Consider the following 16,352-nt stretch of genomic DNA (forward strand, 5'->3'; position numbering starts at 1 on the left):
ATACAAACAAACAAATGTATATGCAACAATATTTTTTTATGCAGCGTTACAAGCATGTAAGCGGGTATAAATTACTGAGAAGCTATTTGTATGTGTGTGTATGTGTGTGTGAGCAACACTTAAATGTCAGAGAATGAGAATTTATACGAAATTGCTGAGATTTCCAACAGTATAAATTCAAATTTACACAGGGCGGTGTTGTAAATACATACACGCATACATACATACGTACTAAGGGGTGTATATGAGTTGTAAAGACAGTGCAAAATTTACAACACACACACACAATCACATGCAGCTTTAGACTAGTTAAGCCTTTGTCATGCCCTGCAACGCTGAGATTTCTCTTCCACAAACCCTTGCTGCCAGCATAAATATGTATGTATGTATGTATGTATTGTCACATAAGTAAATATTTGAGTGTGTGTGCATCCTTGTTTGACAGTCTACAGTCCGCAAATTCACATTCGCTTTGAAAAGAGAAAAGCTGTGTTTTTTTTCACTACACTTTAAATGAAAATTGTTTATAATTCCCTCAATAAATGCTGACATCATTTCCGAGTGAGTTGCAGGAAAATCAAATTTAAATATTTGCCTAGCGCAAGCAGACACATACATACACAAGTGTATGCAAATAAATATACTAAAATTATGTATGTATGAGTGTGTTGCGCTCAGACAAGTTATAAGTTTGCGCACTCATAGTCGCTTACAAGCTCATAAGCTCACTAGAAGTTTGCCTCTATACGCCTTTTTCCTTGCCTCTCTTGTGCATAAACCACTGTTTCTTATTTAATTTTGTATATGCCGCGCCTCTGTGAGAGTGTGTACGTGTGTGAGTTGTTGCACAAACAGTCGAAAATCTCCCAAGGCACTTGAGCTATTTTCCACTGCGTTGTCACATTTTTGCTATATCAACTAACCACGCACACATTGCCACACAAAGTTGCAACTGCGTGACAGCAGCAGCAGCGAAGTTAGGGATACAGATTTGTTGCAGCTTGCGCGTAATTGTATGCCATCTGTATGATATGTGCAGTGCAACGTCAGTTTGGAGGACGAACTAGACAAAAAAAAAAAAGAAGAAAAAAATAAAACAAAGAACAACAGCAGAGTGACAAAGTAAAAGGAAGAAGTAACATTCAGTTCGGCATAGAAGTTGGTTTGATGCGCTACGCAATTGACGGGAGATGTGTGCAGCAAATTTGTGGTAGGACTTCAGTTTGGTAACTCAAAAATTTCTGCATAATTTCACAAAAACTCTACGGAAAGAGAGTGAATGAGTCTCTCTTCACTCATTCTATATAAAATTTCCACTTTTTATGAGTCTATCTCGATGGGTGATAGAAGTATTACTATTAACTTGAGCGATTTGCGATAATTTGGAGGATGGATAGACAAGTGGTATAAGTCAATCCTACTTGTATAATTAAATTTAGGTAGAATAGTAAGCAAATTGAAAACATTTATGAGATTTAAGACTCCCTTTTATGGAATTTAACTCGATAACTTATTCGATGAGCGATAAAAGTAATTTCCTCAAGAATTCAGCTTGATAACTCAAAAACTCTGCGGAAAGAGAGCGAATGAGTCTCTTTTCAGTCATTCTAAATAAAATTTCCACTTTTCATGAATATATCTTGATGGGAGATAGGAGAACAATTAGCAGTTAGTAGTTAGCGGAAATACTACCGCGATTTGTCAAAATTTGGATAGGCAATACGAACAGGCAACTGGTATAACCTATACCGACTGGTATAATTAAATATAGGTAGAATAGAAAACAAATTGAACAACTTCATGAGATTTAAGACTCCCTTTTATCGAATTTAATTCGATAACTTATTCAATGAGCGATGGAAGTAATTTCGCTAACACAATTTGGAAAGTGGCGATGCGAACAAACAAGTGGTATAAGTCAATCCGACTGGTATAAACAAATAGCAAGCGAATCGAGCATATTATTAAGCTCTAAGACTGTCTTTTGTTGAATTAAGTTCGATAGATTTGATGTTGCTTTTGTTATAATGGTTTTGAGAAGAGTAAAAAATTCAAATGTAACGAAAAAGGTTAGCGAATCGAATATAACCTAATTATTATACGACTTAATTTTCATTAATCTCGCTTTTATTGCTGTCATCATAGTGAAGAAGAAAGTCTTATTGAACTTCAACTCGAGTGTACTCTAACTTTAAGATCAAGCTTCTCGAAAATCCGGAATTGCTATTTTTTCAGATAAGTTTGGATATCGTTCAAGTGTTCTAATTCTAAGAAGACTTTTTTTCATTTCTATATATAAGGATGCCGAGTGTTTGACTGCTCTCTTCCTTATAAAAAAAACATTTATGTATCATACCATATATTCTTATATAAATGTAGAGTACAAGACAGTCTGCCAGACCAATTCAGACTATTATTTACATTTATATATATATAAGTTCACACACATAGCTACTGCAAATACTTACGTATATGAGTATAAGTATGTACATATAATTTCCAGCTTTTATATTGCCGCACAAACTGTTGATATGCCTTACAACAATAATAACAATAACGTTGTGGGGTAAAAAATAGCTTTTTGAATAGCAAAAACTTGGAGAAGTTTTACATGGCTTTATGAAGAAAGCAGGCAGCTTTATTTGCGCTTGCAACACAGCAATATACACACACATATAGAAGAGTGTTCTGTGTGTGCGCTGCAATACAAATTGTGCAAGTGGCCGCAGTGATTCAGTGGCACTTTTGGCCAACATTTCTCTCTGCTATTTATTTATTTGCGACCACTTTGCATATTTCTAAATTTATATGCTGCCTTGCTGTGTCGTTGTAGCGCGTCTACAACTGTGCAATGGAGTTTTTGCTGCCACAACGGCTGCTGTAAGAGCGTAATATGTGGTATGAATGTGGGTAACTTTTTCTGGGAATTTGCTACTTGTTTCATCAACAAGTTAGATGCATGGACCATTTGCATGCTTATAAGCACATAACTAAGTATATTGGTATTTATATGAGCAAACACTATTAAGCACATTTGTACGCCTTTGCATAGGCTACAGTTTTTGCAACTTTCTGTGTTATGTCTTTCGTAAGCGTTTCTTAATAGTTTTGGTGAATTGGTTAGCTTGTTTAGAGGAATGGAAAAGAGGGCTGCCATATTAAAAAAAAAAAATTAATAAATAAATAAATAAATATTTTGCAAAAATAAAGAGGTTGATTTTTTGTCAAGTGTTGAGTAAATTAAAAAAATATAATATTTAATAATAATTTAATAATAAAACCATTTCCATTACCTCGATTAAACCCTCGTAGTATTGCAAAAATGCAGAATTTTATCTGTTATCCTATTAATTTTTCTCACAATTTACTACAGCAAATTAATACCCTCAACTATTTAAAAATTTGCACATTTAATTCAGGTACATACGAAACTCACTTCAAGTCAGAGTTCAAGCCGCAAAGAAGCTTAAACTTCATGCTGGTATATACAAGCTGAAGAGCAACTTTCACACATAACTGCATACCTAATATATTCTAAGCAACAGAGAGAAATGGAAAATTCCACAGAGACAGTGATTTACTTGCAACTTCTTGCTGTCGTTTTGTCTTACTGAACTCATATATATGTGTGTGCAGCGCAAAGTGCAAGTATAAGTAAATATATAAATATGTTAGGTGTGGTCTTTAAAATTAAAATGTTAAAAGTTTGCACACTTTTTGAGCGAAAATTATTTTAAAATTAGACTCCACAGAAAAATCTGAACTTTGACTCTCGTGTGATATACCTTAACCAATTTAATAAATATATTTGGTAATGCTATAATTTCAGTTACAATTTGTACCTTTTTTGAACCCTAGACAGGCAGAATTAATTTTAATTTTTTGAGTCTACATAACTATATCTGATTTTTTCACATGGTGTTCTAAAGCATATCCAATCTCAAAATTATATGTGATATAAATGGCCTAGGTATTGAAATTTTGTAAATCTCCCAAAAAAATTTTTTTAGGATCACCCTAAAATGCAATATTAATATACACGCATAGAGCAGATATGAAATCTTATAGCGTTTGCAAAACTTTCAGATGCTTTTTTGCACATTTTTCTATAAAATCACTGACATATGTATATACACATACAAGCATACATATATACATGTGCATACATTCATCTGCTTGCCTGTGGTTTTTGAAGCATTTAAATGTTAGCAAATCAACTTGAAAACAATTAAATTCTAAGTCAATCAATGTATGATATGAATATATAAAGCCTTTTTTGCACAACAACTATAAAAATATGAATGTATATATGTATATAAGTGGTTATACTCGTAGAATATTTGTCGATGAAATGTGCACTGCTTGTGGAGACTTTGCTTTGTTTTAATATATTTTTAGGAAAAAGTTTCTTGATTAATACTTGTAAAATTGAAATATGATTGCATAAGAACTTGGAAATTCCATTTTAAAAACGATTACAAGCACTGAGCGGTTTGTTTACCAGCTTTGCAGTTGAGTTTTGCCAAAAAATAAAACAGAATTTCCTACTTTTTCTCTTATATTTATAGGCAGCTACTCAGCAGAGCTGGTCAATAAACATTTTATGTGTATTTTGGTAAAGAAAATGATTTCTGAAATATAGAGAAATATATTTATTGTTTTGTTTTTTTTTTTTTTTGTTTCGGAATTAAGCTCTTTTAAGAGTATGAAAATAATTTCTTGTGGTTTTTGCAATTTAATTTTTGAAAAATTGAATATGAGTAAAAACATGGTATAAGCCAGCTCAGCGATTTTTTATTTTATTGTACTATTCAAATTTTACAAAAACAACAAATCAATATTTATCGATGGTGTGTATTAAGAATGGTTAGTGGATACCATAAATATATATACAATAACTCTCAATCAACACTAATTCTTCGTAATGGTACTCGTTGCTGAAAAATAATAGTGAAAGCTTTTGATGAAAGCTACTCGTGCTGTATATTTGTACATTAAAAAATATTAAAATGTGTGAGCTCCCTTAAAAGGCATTTGGGTGTATTAACTGCAAGTGTATAGGTATTCGATATACTTGAACAGAATGAAACTCTAACAAAAAAACAGTGAAAACTTATTTCACTACACTGAAGCTTTCGATTAACACTTCTTTCTTACACTGATTATCAGTATTTATTTTAATCAGTATTTATCTAATAAGTGTCTAAAATGCTTGAACAGACTGAAAATCTAACTAAAAACAAGTGAAAGCTTATTTCATTTTCTTTTCGAAGCTTTCGATTAAAATTTTATTTCATAGACTGATTGGTTGCTCAGTACCACACTACAAAAGAGATGATCAGAAGTACTTTCAGCAGCTTAATGAGTCTACAAGCAGATCGTCAGGTTTCGACCTCTCACAGAGCTTTCACTGCTAAAGTAAGCTTCTAAGCATTGTTATAGCGCAAGTTTTAATTTTTTGGGACATATTTTGATGTATTAGGTGGATGATTCAATATAATCTCTAATTTTTACTATAAAAAATGTTCTGTTGTATAACAAAAAGCTTATAAATAAGAACCACCTTATGAATAGGAACCATGACTTTTTGAAAGCTCCTTTCTCTTTGCAGTATGCCAGTTTTGACAGAAAATTAAGTTTTGCAGCAGCTTCAACCGAATCAGCAATAAATTTAAAAACAGGAAAGTATGTCTCTACTCCTAAGCCGAAAAGCTTTAATTTAAAACTTAAGATTCTTCCGATTAGAGGCTGCAAAACTTATTTTCAAGGTGTTTAACGGTTTATAATACTATATACCCAATACATCTACATTTTATGGGAGCAATAAGGCGCTCCACTACAATTTGCGCCCACACTATAGCAACATTGAGAACTAAATTTAAATTATGCAGCATATCGATTGACACAAACACACAAATATGACTGTATGAATGTATATGTACATGAAATACTCACGATCTGCTGATTTCACAAAGCGATTGCGAATAATTATTGCCAACTGTGCGTGCCACAATGGACATCAATGTGTTTTTGATGAACACAGTAGCCATGGACACACGGCGCTGGCGCTGCAAGCCATTTGGCCAAAAGCAAATCAACCATAAATACAACAACAATGAGGATTAAATTTACACGCGTATGAGTAAATGCTAATATATACTGTAGAGAGAGTAGGAAGGATGGAGTGGGAGAATCGCATAAATGTAGTTTAGAAGCAGTCAGTTGATGATTTACGATTTTCATTTGAAATTTAAATTAACATAATGGTCGCCTACAGGCGCTTGAAGACAGCACAATACGCATATATTTGTATATAGTATCAGCTTGCCGTAGAGGCAACAAGCAAATAACGGCGTGTGGACCCTACAAGCAAGCAGCAGTCATCAAGGGTGCTCATCAGCGCGTCGACAGCCGACAGCTTGTTGAGTGATGCCCGAGGCGCGTCAACGACAACAGGAAGTGGAGGAAGAAGAACAACTAGCGTACAGGTGAGCGGTTGGCGTAAGGTGAGGTGGTGTACTTTATTGCTAAGCTTGGGCGATTGTTGTTGTTGATGTGTGTGTCTGTGTGTGGGAGTGCTTGCCGCGCGACGGTAGTTTTATGCATAGGTAATTAAGCAGGTGAAGCTGAAGGCACAAGGCACATTTCAAACATACAAATATATATATATATATAATATATATATATATATATATATATATATATATATATTATATATTTATATATTGTTATATATGTATAAAAGCTGTTTGTGAGCACATCAAAAATGCTGAAAGTTGCCTAAAATCTAAGTTGTTGGTCGACTTCCTGTGGCGAAATTTCGCTGCTGATGTTGATTGATGTTTATTTTCGGCACAGCTGCGGCGACAATAACAACACATAGCATAACATAAAAGTGAGGCAAAAGTAACGCGCAAGATCGCGCTGGAATTGAGGTGAAATTTTCGAAATTTCCTAAAGACGAAATTCACAGTATTTAAATGTGTTTTTTTTTTTGCTAACTATCTCTGCCGTGGGCTTTGACAGACACACACACACACTTACAGTAGCAATAATTCACATTTATATATGTGTGTGTGCATGCGCTTGTGAGCATGGCAACTTGCAGTATTTTATGTAGTCGTCAACAACTGCCTAAGCTGTTGCGGATTTGCATACGTAAAACACGACCAAGTAACTGTACTCTGGCAACGTGCAACATTTGCGCTTTCTTTTATTATTTGTTGTTGTTTTTGTTATTTCTTTTTTTTGCTTTGGTGTGAAGAAATACTCTAGACCAGCAGACTTACCCGTACCTGTTGCTTTTGCTGTGGTTGTAGGCGCCTGCTTTCCAGCTTTGTGAGCGTGTAGGCAATAAATACTTTGTTTTTTATATTCTTTTTTTATTTTTGTGCTATTTCATTTACATTTAACACTTGTTTGTTTTTGTTGCTTGCAGCGCTTGTAATTTCACTTTTATTTAGTTATTTATATTTCCTCTTTGTAAACAGTTAATGTAATTTACAGTAACACAGCTGTCAATCGGCATTACAAGCACATTACAAATACAAATTGAGTTTTATATGAGTTTGCCTTCGTATGTATGTATGTTCAAGTGCTTGTTTGTATTTTGTTGTCGCGTATCAATATACCGGCAGCTCTTGTATCAGCATCACTGCGCTTTTGTCACTTTGCTTGTATTTTTATCGTTGCGTTATTTACTTTTACACATTCTAATTTAATTTATGCACATACAAATTACAAGTTAATTTTCACTTCCGGCACGGCATTTGTTTAGTAAACGCAAAGTTTTGCCTTTAAGTTAATATTTATTGGTTTTTCCTTTATTGTGTTTGCGAGTTTGCTGTAAAGGTAGAAATATATAAAATTAAATTTTGAATAAAACAAATTGTAATTGCTTTTTTAACTTAAAAAAATTGTTTTTTTTTTTTCTTTTGGTTTTCACATTTGCTTTGAGAGTTCGTATTTTTAGGTCTTATTAAATATTTTACTTAAAAAAAGATATTTTCTATTTCGCTTGATAAATTATAAAAATAACAAATAACTATTTTTTTACTTTATAGTCTGTCACATTTATATATTTTTATATTTATATATATTTAGTGAACACTATATTAATGTTTGTTGGTTTTTCAACTTTTGAAAACTAAATTTAAAGTTATTTGTAGCAATAATGAATTCATTAGAAGTAATCTTTTGATCACTTTCTCTACTTTAATTTATAATTTAAAATCTTTTCTTCGGTTATTCAGTAAATAATTTTTTTTTAATTAAAATAGCTCAAAGAAGCTCAGAAGCTCAAAGTTCATATTGTTACGCTTTAGTAAGTGCTTCACTCCTTCTGTGTGGTTAACAAGAATGCTTACAATTGGATTGAAAATTCTTGAAGTGTTATGCAGAAAATTTGATAAATTGATCCGAGAGACAAAAACTTTTTTTATGGAAATTCTATATAATGTATTTTATTAAGTTAATATTAGGTCCTAAATAAGTAATTTAACAAAATTGTTCAATAATTTTAATATAGAAACACTATTTTTGAATTGTTAGGGTACAGACAAAGTGGAATTTACATACATTGCAGCTAATAGTGAATAAAAATTTATAGTTTTTTATAAATAATTTACAACAAAATCGAATTTTAACATACCCGTCTTGCCGGGCTTCGTGTCTCTACGTTCACAGAATAATAACAAAAGCATAATATAATTAAAGAAAAATAACTCTCAGTTATAAGAGAGACATAAGTAATAATTTTTGATTACAGTATTAAAATATCATTGAGCACGAGGAATAATTAAATGAAATGTAATTAAATGAAATACATAAAATAACAAATTCACTATCTCACTTCCTTTCCTGAAAAATGTCAATCAAATATTTGAAGGTTTGCCAAGGCATTTAAAATGTTCCTGCTTTGACTTATTTCATTAATTGGCTTTCTATTAAACATTTACAATGGCTAATCACAATTTTCATTTTTTTGCGGAAATTAAGTTGGCATTGTATTTAAATAAAAATACATAATAATATTACTGATTGCAGTATAAAAGATAAAACATTTTCATTTCTTGCATAAAAATTGTGATATTTCACTGAAGCAGATCGTTTTCAAAAAAATTTAGCATACAAATAGGCGCATAGCGACCAAAACAGTATTTAATGTTTAAATCTTCATTTATTGTGCTTCAGCTTTCCAATTTAGTTACATATAAACAGATGAAAAGCTGAAGTATAAAGGATTTCTAACAAAATATCCAAATTAATCAAGGATTTTACAAATTTAATTTCAGTGACAAGCTATTGGCTCTAAGGTTGTTATAAAAAAAAAATAAAAAATAAACCGTTAGAATTTAATAATTAGTTTGTTTAATAATTTATTATTAATAACAATTTATTATTAGAATTTTTATAAATCGCAGATGATTCAGTAAAGTCATATTTCTTTTGATTTTTTCAGCCTGAATGAAGACAATATTTTCCTTTCAATCGTAAATTTACGAATCCTTGCATATTTCATTGAAAATTAATTTAAATAAATTGTTTACTATATATATCTTCTATTCGTTAGTTTCTCAAACTATTTACCAATTATTTAACATAACGATTGTCCCGCTAAATAGCTGTGGAAGCTTTAATATCAATAGTTATGACTGATTTTGCAATGACTAGTATAACAATGTTTTAAGTTGTAAGAACAGAAGATAAATATTAATTAAATCACTACTCAGCTATTTCGTTTTTAGTTTTCTCAGACTCAGACATAGATAATTTATAAATAAACGCGACTTTGTATATAAATACGAAATATATTTGCATAATAAATATTTCTCTAAATTAAGTACTTCCATATATAATACCACTATTAAAACTGTTTTCATAACCAAACATATAAACAAAAGTCTCAAATTGCATTTATTGCAATTTGAACAAATCAAAACGAATCTTATGTCTTCACATTCGCAATTGCAATTCTTTTGTATTTCTCATCATTCGCACTTAAAAGCACCACAACACTTCACAGCTTCGAACGAACAATCAAAACTTGTTGCATTGCAGTCAGGCAATTTCGTTGCACGCACACTCACGCAAGTTTCACCTCGCAACATCAGTACGTGCATGTGCGTGTGATTGTCACGTCTGCAAGCCGCGAAAATATTTCGTAGTCAAATTTGCATTTTCAACTTTTACTTAATGTGTATTTAAGATTTTTTCTAATTTCCACCAAGCAAACAATGATTTCGCACTTTGACACAGTTTCGGTGAATTTTTCTATTTTTTCGCCCGATTGAACTCAAATACATACACAGAAATGCGTTCGCACAATTGCTGGGTGAGCACTACTGGAATATCGTCAAACGGTGAAAAACGAGAGGAGCAACACGTTGCTAACACACAGACCGCCCAACGAAGACTAAGCGCACGACAACAACTGTCACAGCGGAATAGTAGCACACGCGCCGCCACAGCCAGAGCTCTGGAGTCGCAGCCGCAGCGCTGGGTGGCCGAGCGCACGAGCTAACGAGGGTGGTGAGTGGTGGCGACGCCTTGAGTTCGCTCGCAGCAGGCCAAACACCAATACAAATGCAGCGCACAACAGCAGCGAAGGCAACATCAAGTCCAAGCGACTCCAATTGAAACATCAACATATCGCTGTGTGTCGGCGTTGGCAGCAGCGCTTGTTAGCCGACGCTCGTGTTTCATGCTCGCAGTGCGCTCTGTTTACGAATGATCCATAGAAGTGTGTGTAGTTTTTGACTGCGCTGACTTTCTCTCACATCCGTTCTGCTTTTCACACGATTCTCCTGCGTTTCGTTACAATTGCTTTCGTTTCGCTTTCGGTTGTGTAGCTCTCACATACACGAGTAGCCTTATGTCCGGGGTATCTGTTCGCTGGCTGACACATAATAATGCCATTGCCCTGGTGAGTGTTCGTTGTTGACGCGAAGTTCTGTGCTCTCGCAAGTCCTTTGCCGGCCTGCGAGTAACAGTGAGTTGCCTCAGCTCAGCGTGTGTTTCAAGTCTATTTCGTTTCGGTCGTTGAAAAAGCGGAAGTCAGGTGCAAATGTTACGTGTGTTAAGGGAGATGAAACAAACTTAACGAAAGTTTAAATAATAATGTTTAAAAATATATGGTAAAATGACAATAATAACTACAGAAGCATTAAAATTAGCGATTTATTCAAATTGAAGAAATTTTTTCAGTCCAAAGTAAAACAAGACTTTTAGTAAAGAAGAAATTATAATATTTCTTTAAAGATTTTTTCCTGATTTGATATAATCGGAGTATAATGTAGCAACAGGTATGTTAAATAACAAAAACAATGATCCTCGAATTGGACAATGAGAACAAAATTATTTTTAAATTTTAACTTTATGTAGAATTTAGCAAAATTTTCAGGGATTTTTAAAACCAAATCTTACAAGAATTAAAAAAACAAAAGCAGATATACAAAGATATAGAAATGTCTTGGTTTGACACATTAATAAGTTTTTTCGCAGATATATAAGATGATATCTTCCAGTCCAATATGTAAAATATAGAATAAACGCAGCAATAACATTTTTCGTTCTTTAACCATTGTAATTGGAGAAACATTGGGTCTTATTTGGCTCATGCTAAGGGCTCCCAATTGGTATATAGTACGTCACTTCAAAATGTGTAGGCATTTGTCTTCGAAAGACCTTGAAATATACTTTAAGGGGCTATACCAATAAAATAAAGCTCCGTCAGGATCGGGAAGGACCTCTCCGAGCCGTTCGATACCAAACGAGGCTTCAGACAGGGTGACTCACTATCGTGCGACTTCTTCAATCTATTGCTGGAAAAAATAATACGAGCTGCAGAACTAAATAGAGAGGGTACAATCTTCTACAAGAGTGTACAGCTCCTGGCGTATGCCGATGATATTGATATCATCGGAAGCAACAACCGCGCCGTTTGTTCTGCGTTTTCCAGACTAGATAAAGAAGCGAAGCGTATGGGTCTGGTGGTGAATGAGGACAAGACGAAATATCTCCTGTCATCAAACAAACAGTCGGCGCACTCGCGTCTTGGCTCCCACGTCACTGTTGACAGTCATAACTTTGAAGTTGTAGATAATTTCGTTTATCTGGGAACCAGCATTAACAACACCAACAATGTCAGCCTTGAAATCCAACGCAGAATCACTCTTGCCAACAGGTGCTACTTTGGACTGAGTAGGCAATTGAAAAGTAAAGTCCTCTCTCGGCGAACCAAAATCAAACTCTATAAGTCGCTCATTATTCCCGTCCTGATGTATGGCGCTGAAGCGTGGACGATGACAACATCCGATGAGACGACTCTTGGGGTTTTCGAGAGAAAGGTTTTGCGCAAGATTTTTGGTCCTCTAAACATTGGCAACGGCGAATACCGCAGGCGATGGAACGATGAGCTGTACGATTTATACGACGACATTGACATAGTTCAGCGAATAAAAAGACAGCGGCTACGCTGGCTAGGTCATGTTGTACGGATGGAAGAAAACACTCCAGCTCTGAAAGTATTCGATGCAGTACCCGCTGGAGGAAGCCGCGGAAGAGGACGACCTCCACTCCGGTGGAAAGACCAAGTGCAAAGTGACCTGGCTTCACTTGGTGTTTCCAGTTGGCGCCAAAAAGCAAAAAGGAGGAATGAGTGGCGCGCTCTGGTGGATTCGGCTATAATCGCTTAAAGCGGTTCCTACGCCAAATATATATATATACCAATAAATTAGGCCATTTTCGTGATTTTTTTAGAAGAAAGTACTCGATCGAATGTTTCGAAGTTTCTTGGACATAATAAGGTATAATTTCAGCTATATTTCAAGATTTTTTTTACAAAAAATTAAAAAATAACGGAGTTATGTGCTGGCTTCGGAGGCGCCTAAAAAAGGCTCCCCAACTGCTGGCATGATTTCAGCCGAATGAGTAGCTGAAACTAAAAGATTCAAAAATGATATTAAAGTTGCAGATATTTCCTATACAACGACCTATGATTTTCGAAAAATATCAAAAATTAACAAAATGACGTAGTTTTGAAAAAAATATCGTTTTTTTATTAAAAAAAATGAACATTTTTAATGGCAAATTGACAACTTCCATTAAATCTAAAAGATCGTAGGTCATTGTATAGTAAATATATTCTCAGTATATCTCAGTTTAAATTATTGTTTAATAAGTGTTTGGCGATCGGTCAATTTCTATGATCTCAGCAATTTTGAGAAATGTCATTTCGAGAAATACGTGTTTAAAGTTCCTGCTGTAGTGGCTTAACGTGCGTGCGATCGCTCTGTAGAACTCTGTCATTCAAAAACTAGTTTTGAAAGTATAAACTATCGAATAAAAAAAAATAAAAAAATCGATTTTTTGAAAATGTCACACTGGTATACATAGCTCCTTAAGAACTTCCTCCTACCATTCAATGGTATATCTCAAAAAAATTTGTCAGATCCCAAGATATTTATTGAATTTACCTAAAATAAAACTTTCTTTAGCAACTACTAAATATATTCTCCAGTATTAGCGTTGAAAACGAAGTTAAAATATTTAATCTGTTATTGTTCTCATCACTCAATACTATAGTGTCAAGACTGTTGTTCTCATCACTATAGTATTGTAAGCTTTGTCAAATTAGTCTCCAAACCAAAAAATGCTTCTCCATGAGAAAATGGCATAATATTTTGCTTCTAAGATAATTTTTGAAATGTGTCTAAGTGAAGTTTGGAAAATAGCATTTATTTGATTATAGAACTAGGACAGAGAGGCTACTCTGTGTAGTACAAAGTAGCTTTGGCCTTGAGGAAGCTTCAAGAAGATTTTTTCATTAATTTTCAAATATGGAAATGATATTATAGGCTTGTGAGCATTTAAAATTTAATAAAGTTTAATAAAGTTCATTATTCAACAAGTATTATTTATTTAAAATATATGCCTTAATAAATTTAAAATGGATTAAAAATTATAGCTCAACGTTAGTTGACAGTATAACAGCACAATGTTAACAAGCATCTAATGTTAATTACATATTTCCGCATAAAATACTGTTAACAGCTGTTCCATAAATAACAGCAACACAACAGCGCCTAGAACAGCGCTGTTACGCTCATTAATAACACTGCGCTCTCCGATGTAAATTATTAACATTTGCGCTACAGATTAAATGAACTCATACATACAAACGAACACTTTCTCATCTCTTATGTAATATTTGTATTTATTGTTATGAGCACAGTTGATGTTGTTCTTGCTTTGGTTGTTGTAGTACGCACAGATGGAAATAGGCTTATGTACACAAGTATAAATTTAGTTGTACAATATAAATTACGAATTGTTGCCTTTCTACTACAGTTGTTGTTGTTGTTATTGCAATCATTGTTATATTTGTTTATTTTACTCTATTGGCGCTGCAAATACTGTTAAAGCATAAACGCTTGCTGCTGTTATTATCCTGCTGGATACTCTATTGCTACCACTACTCTTGTTGTTGTAATCGCTAGACGATGTTCTATTTTTAAATGGCGTGTGCCATCGACGCACGAACTGCCGGTACTTATGCATATTCAACTCTCTGCGTTCGTGTGTGTATGTGTGTGTATGTGTGTGTTTGTATGTAAGTACAATAGCACAAGTGTTGCTTTGTTGTTCTTTTTGCTGTTGCACTGTTGCTATCCTCCGTCGTGCATGTTTACGCGCTGCGAGAGTGCTACACCGCGCGCACCGGTGGAGTCAATAGCAACTGCTGGTCATACAAAAAGCCGCATGCAGCACTGCACGTATGTATGTGTATGTGTGTGTGGTTGTGTTCGCGCACGCATTTGCTGCTGTTGCATTTCCGGCTCGTTGCACTTGTTTTTCCTGCTGCACTGTGTGTTTTTATTGTTGTTGCTCCGGCAATTGTTGCTTCAACTGCCAATGATGACTTACATTTACATTATATGCCTTCGCCCCGCTCGCCCTTTTTGCGCCACTGTTTGTTATTATTGCAGCTCTTGTTGTTATTGTTACTGTTGCTGCTGCCGATGTTACATAAAAGTGTACAAGTGTGTATGCGTGTGTTATTGCATGGCCGTTGTTTCGTTGCAACATTTGCTTTTCACAAGCATTTTTTTCTGCTCCCCCCTCTTCTTTTGTTGTTTTTGTGTAGAGGTTTTTGGGTGTGTGTCGCTTTTGTTATTGCTATTGTTGTTGTTGTTATTGTTGCATTCACAGCATATGTAAACATTTTTCTTCATCGCATCGCATTATTATTGCATTTTTGTTTACATTTTCATGTTTCTATCAATATTTTCACTGCATACATAAGCTGTTGCATTTCGCTCGCTGTGATTTTAAGTGGGAAATGTTATTATTTCGCTTTCGCTGTCATTCAGCCATGCATAGCTCGTCTATGGGAGTGTTTTTCATTCAATATGTTGTTGTTTTTATTGTGAACAGTTTTTAACATATTTTTCACTTCACCATTTTTTAAATATTTTTTGTACGTTCGTAATAATGTTGTTAATGTATGCTGTATGTGTATTATTTGTTTTTCGAAATGCTTACAAATTATAATTTTCCGCTTTAAAATTTTTTTCACACTTTTAAAAATTTCTTTACCCTGATTGTCGAGTTTTTAGTGCATATTGCATACTCAACAGATCACTTGCTAATTTTCAACGATAATAAAAACATGACTTTGATAAACGTTATAAGTAAAACCAAAAGAAAATATTTTACTTTCGTAAATAAATATTCATATCATATTTTATTGAACAAACATGAAATAAATTGTAAATTATTATACAATGCTTGAGGCTTAAACACTCCTAGCTAATTTTTATTAAAATAGCAGGTGTGCAACTTTACTATAAGCTAGTATTTAAAACAACGCCCAAATGTAGGCAACAATAATGTTTTTATTACTTTATAGTGATATGAAAATTGGATATGAATTCATGATTTATCAAACTTATCAAAGGTTTAGGTGTAGAAATTCAGTGTAATGATTTTGTGGTTACTTTCTGATTCTCAGACTTTTAACTAATGCTATTCCTTAGAAATGCTGTCTTGTTATCGATTACACTTATCACAATTTGAAATAAAACAAGTAAGGAAGGGCTAAGTTCGATTGTGATCGAAAATTTTATACTCTCGTAATATATTTATTTAATTTTATTAATATAACACCAATTTGACCTACATTTTCGTCATATATATGGTATAAAGTCCATTGAAAGTTTAAAAATCCCATTAGGAGGTATATGCGAGCTAAGGGAAGTTATGACCCGATTTCACGTATTTTAGGCACGGAGACATATTATTAGAAGAAAAATATTCCCTCTGAATTTATTCAAAGTATCTGAGAGACTTAG

The 16,352-nt window shown here is 33.6% G+C and overlaps 1 protein-coding gene across 3 annotated transcripts in view; it reads right to left on the reverse strand.

Annotated features, from left to right (window-relative positions):
• The window catches only part of Con (connectin), a 158,958-nt gene that overhangs the window by 75,441 nt on the left and 67,165 nt on the right, over nt 1–16,352 (reverse strand). Inside the window, exons 1-2 of one of the 3 annotated variants that reach the window (XM_011188225.3) lie at nt 10,307–10,439; nt 7,296–7,843 (exon numbers count right to left, since the gene is read on the reverse strand). The exons of 1 other annotated variant lie outside the window; for it this stretch is intronic. The gene's annotated coding sequence lies outside the window, so the exon portion shown is untranslated. Of the gene's footprint in view, nt 1–7,289; nt 7,844–10,306; nt 10,440–16,352 lie in introns of those variants that run through there. One more of the 3 variants, XM_011188233.3, reaches the window with a different exon arrangement.

The sequence above is a fragment of the Zeugodacus cucurbitae genome, chromosome 4 (assembly GCF_028554725.1).
Source record: "Zeugodacus cucurbitae isolate PBARC_wt_2022May chromosome 4, idZeuCucr1.2, whole genome shotgun sequence".
NCBI classification, from domain to species: Eukaryota; Metazoa; Arthropoda; class Insecta; order Diptera; family Tephritidae; genus Zeugodacus; species Zeugodacus cucurbitae.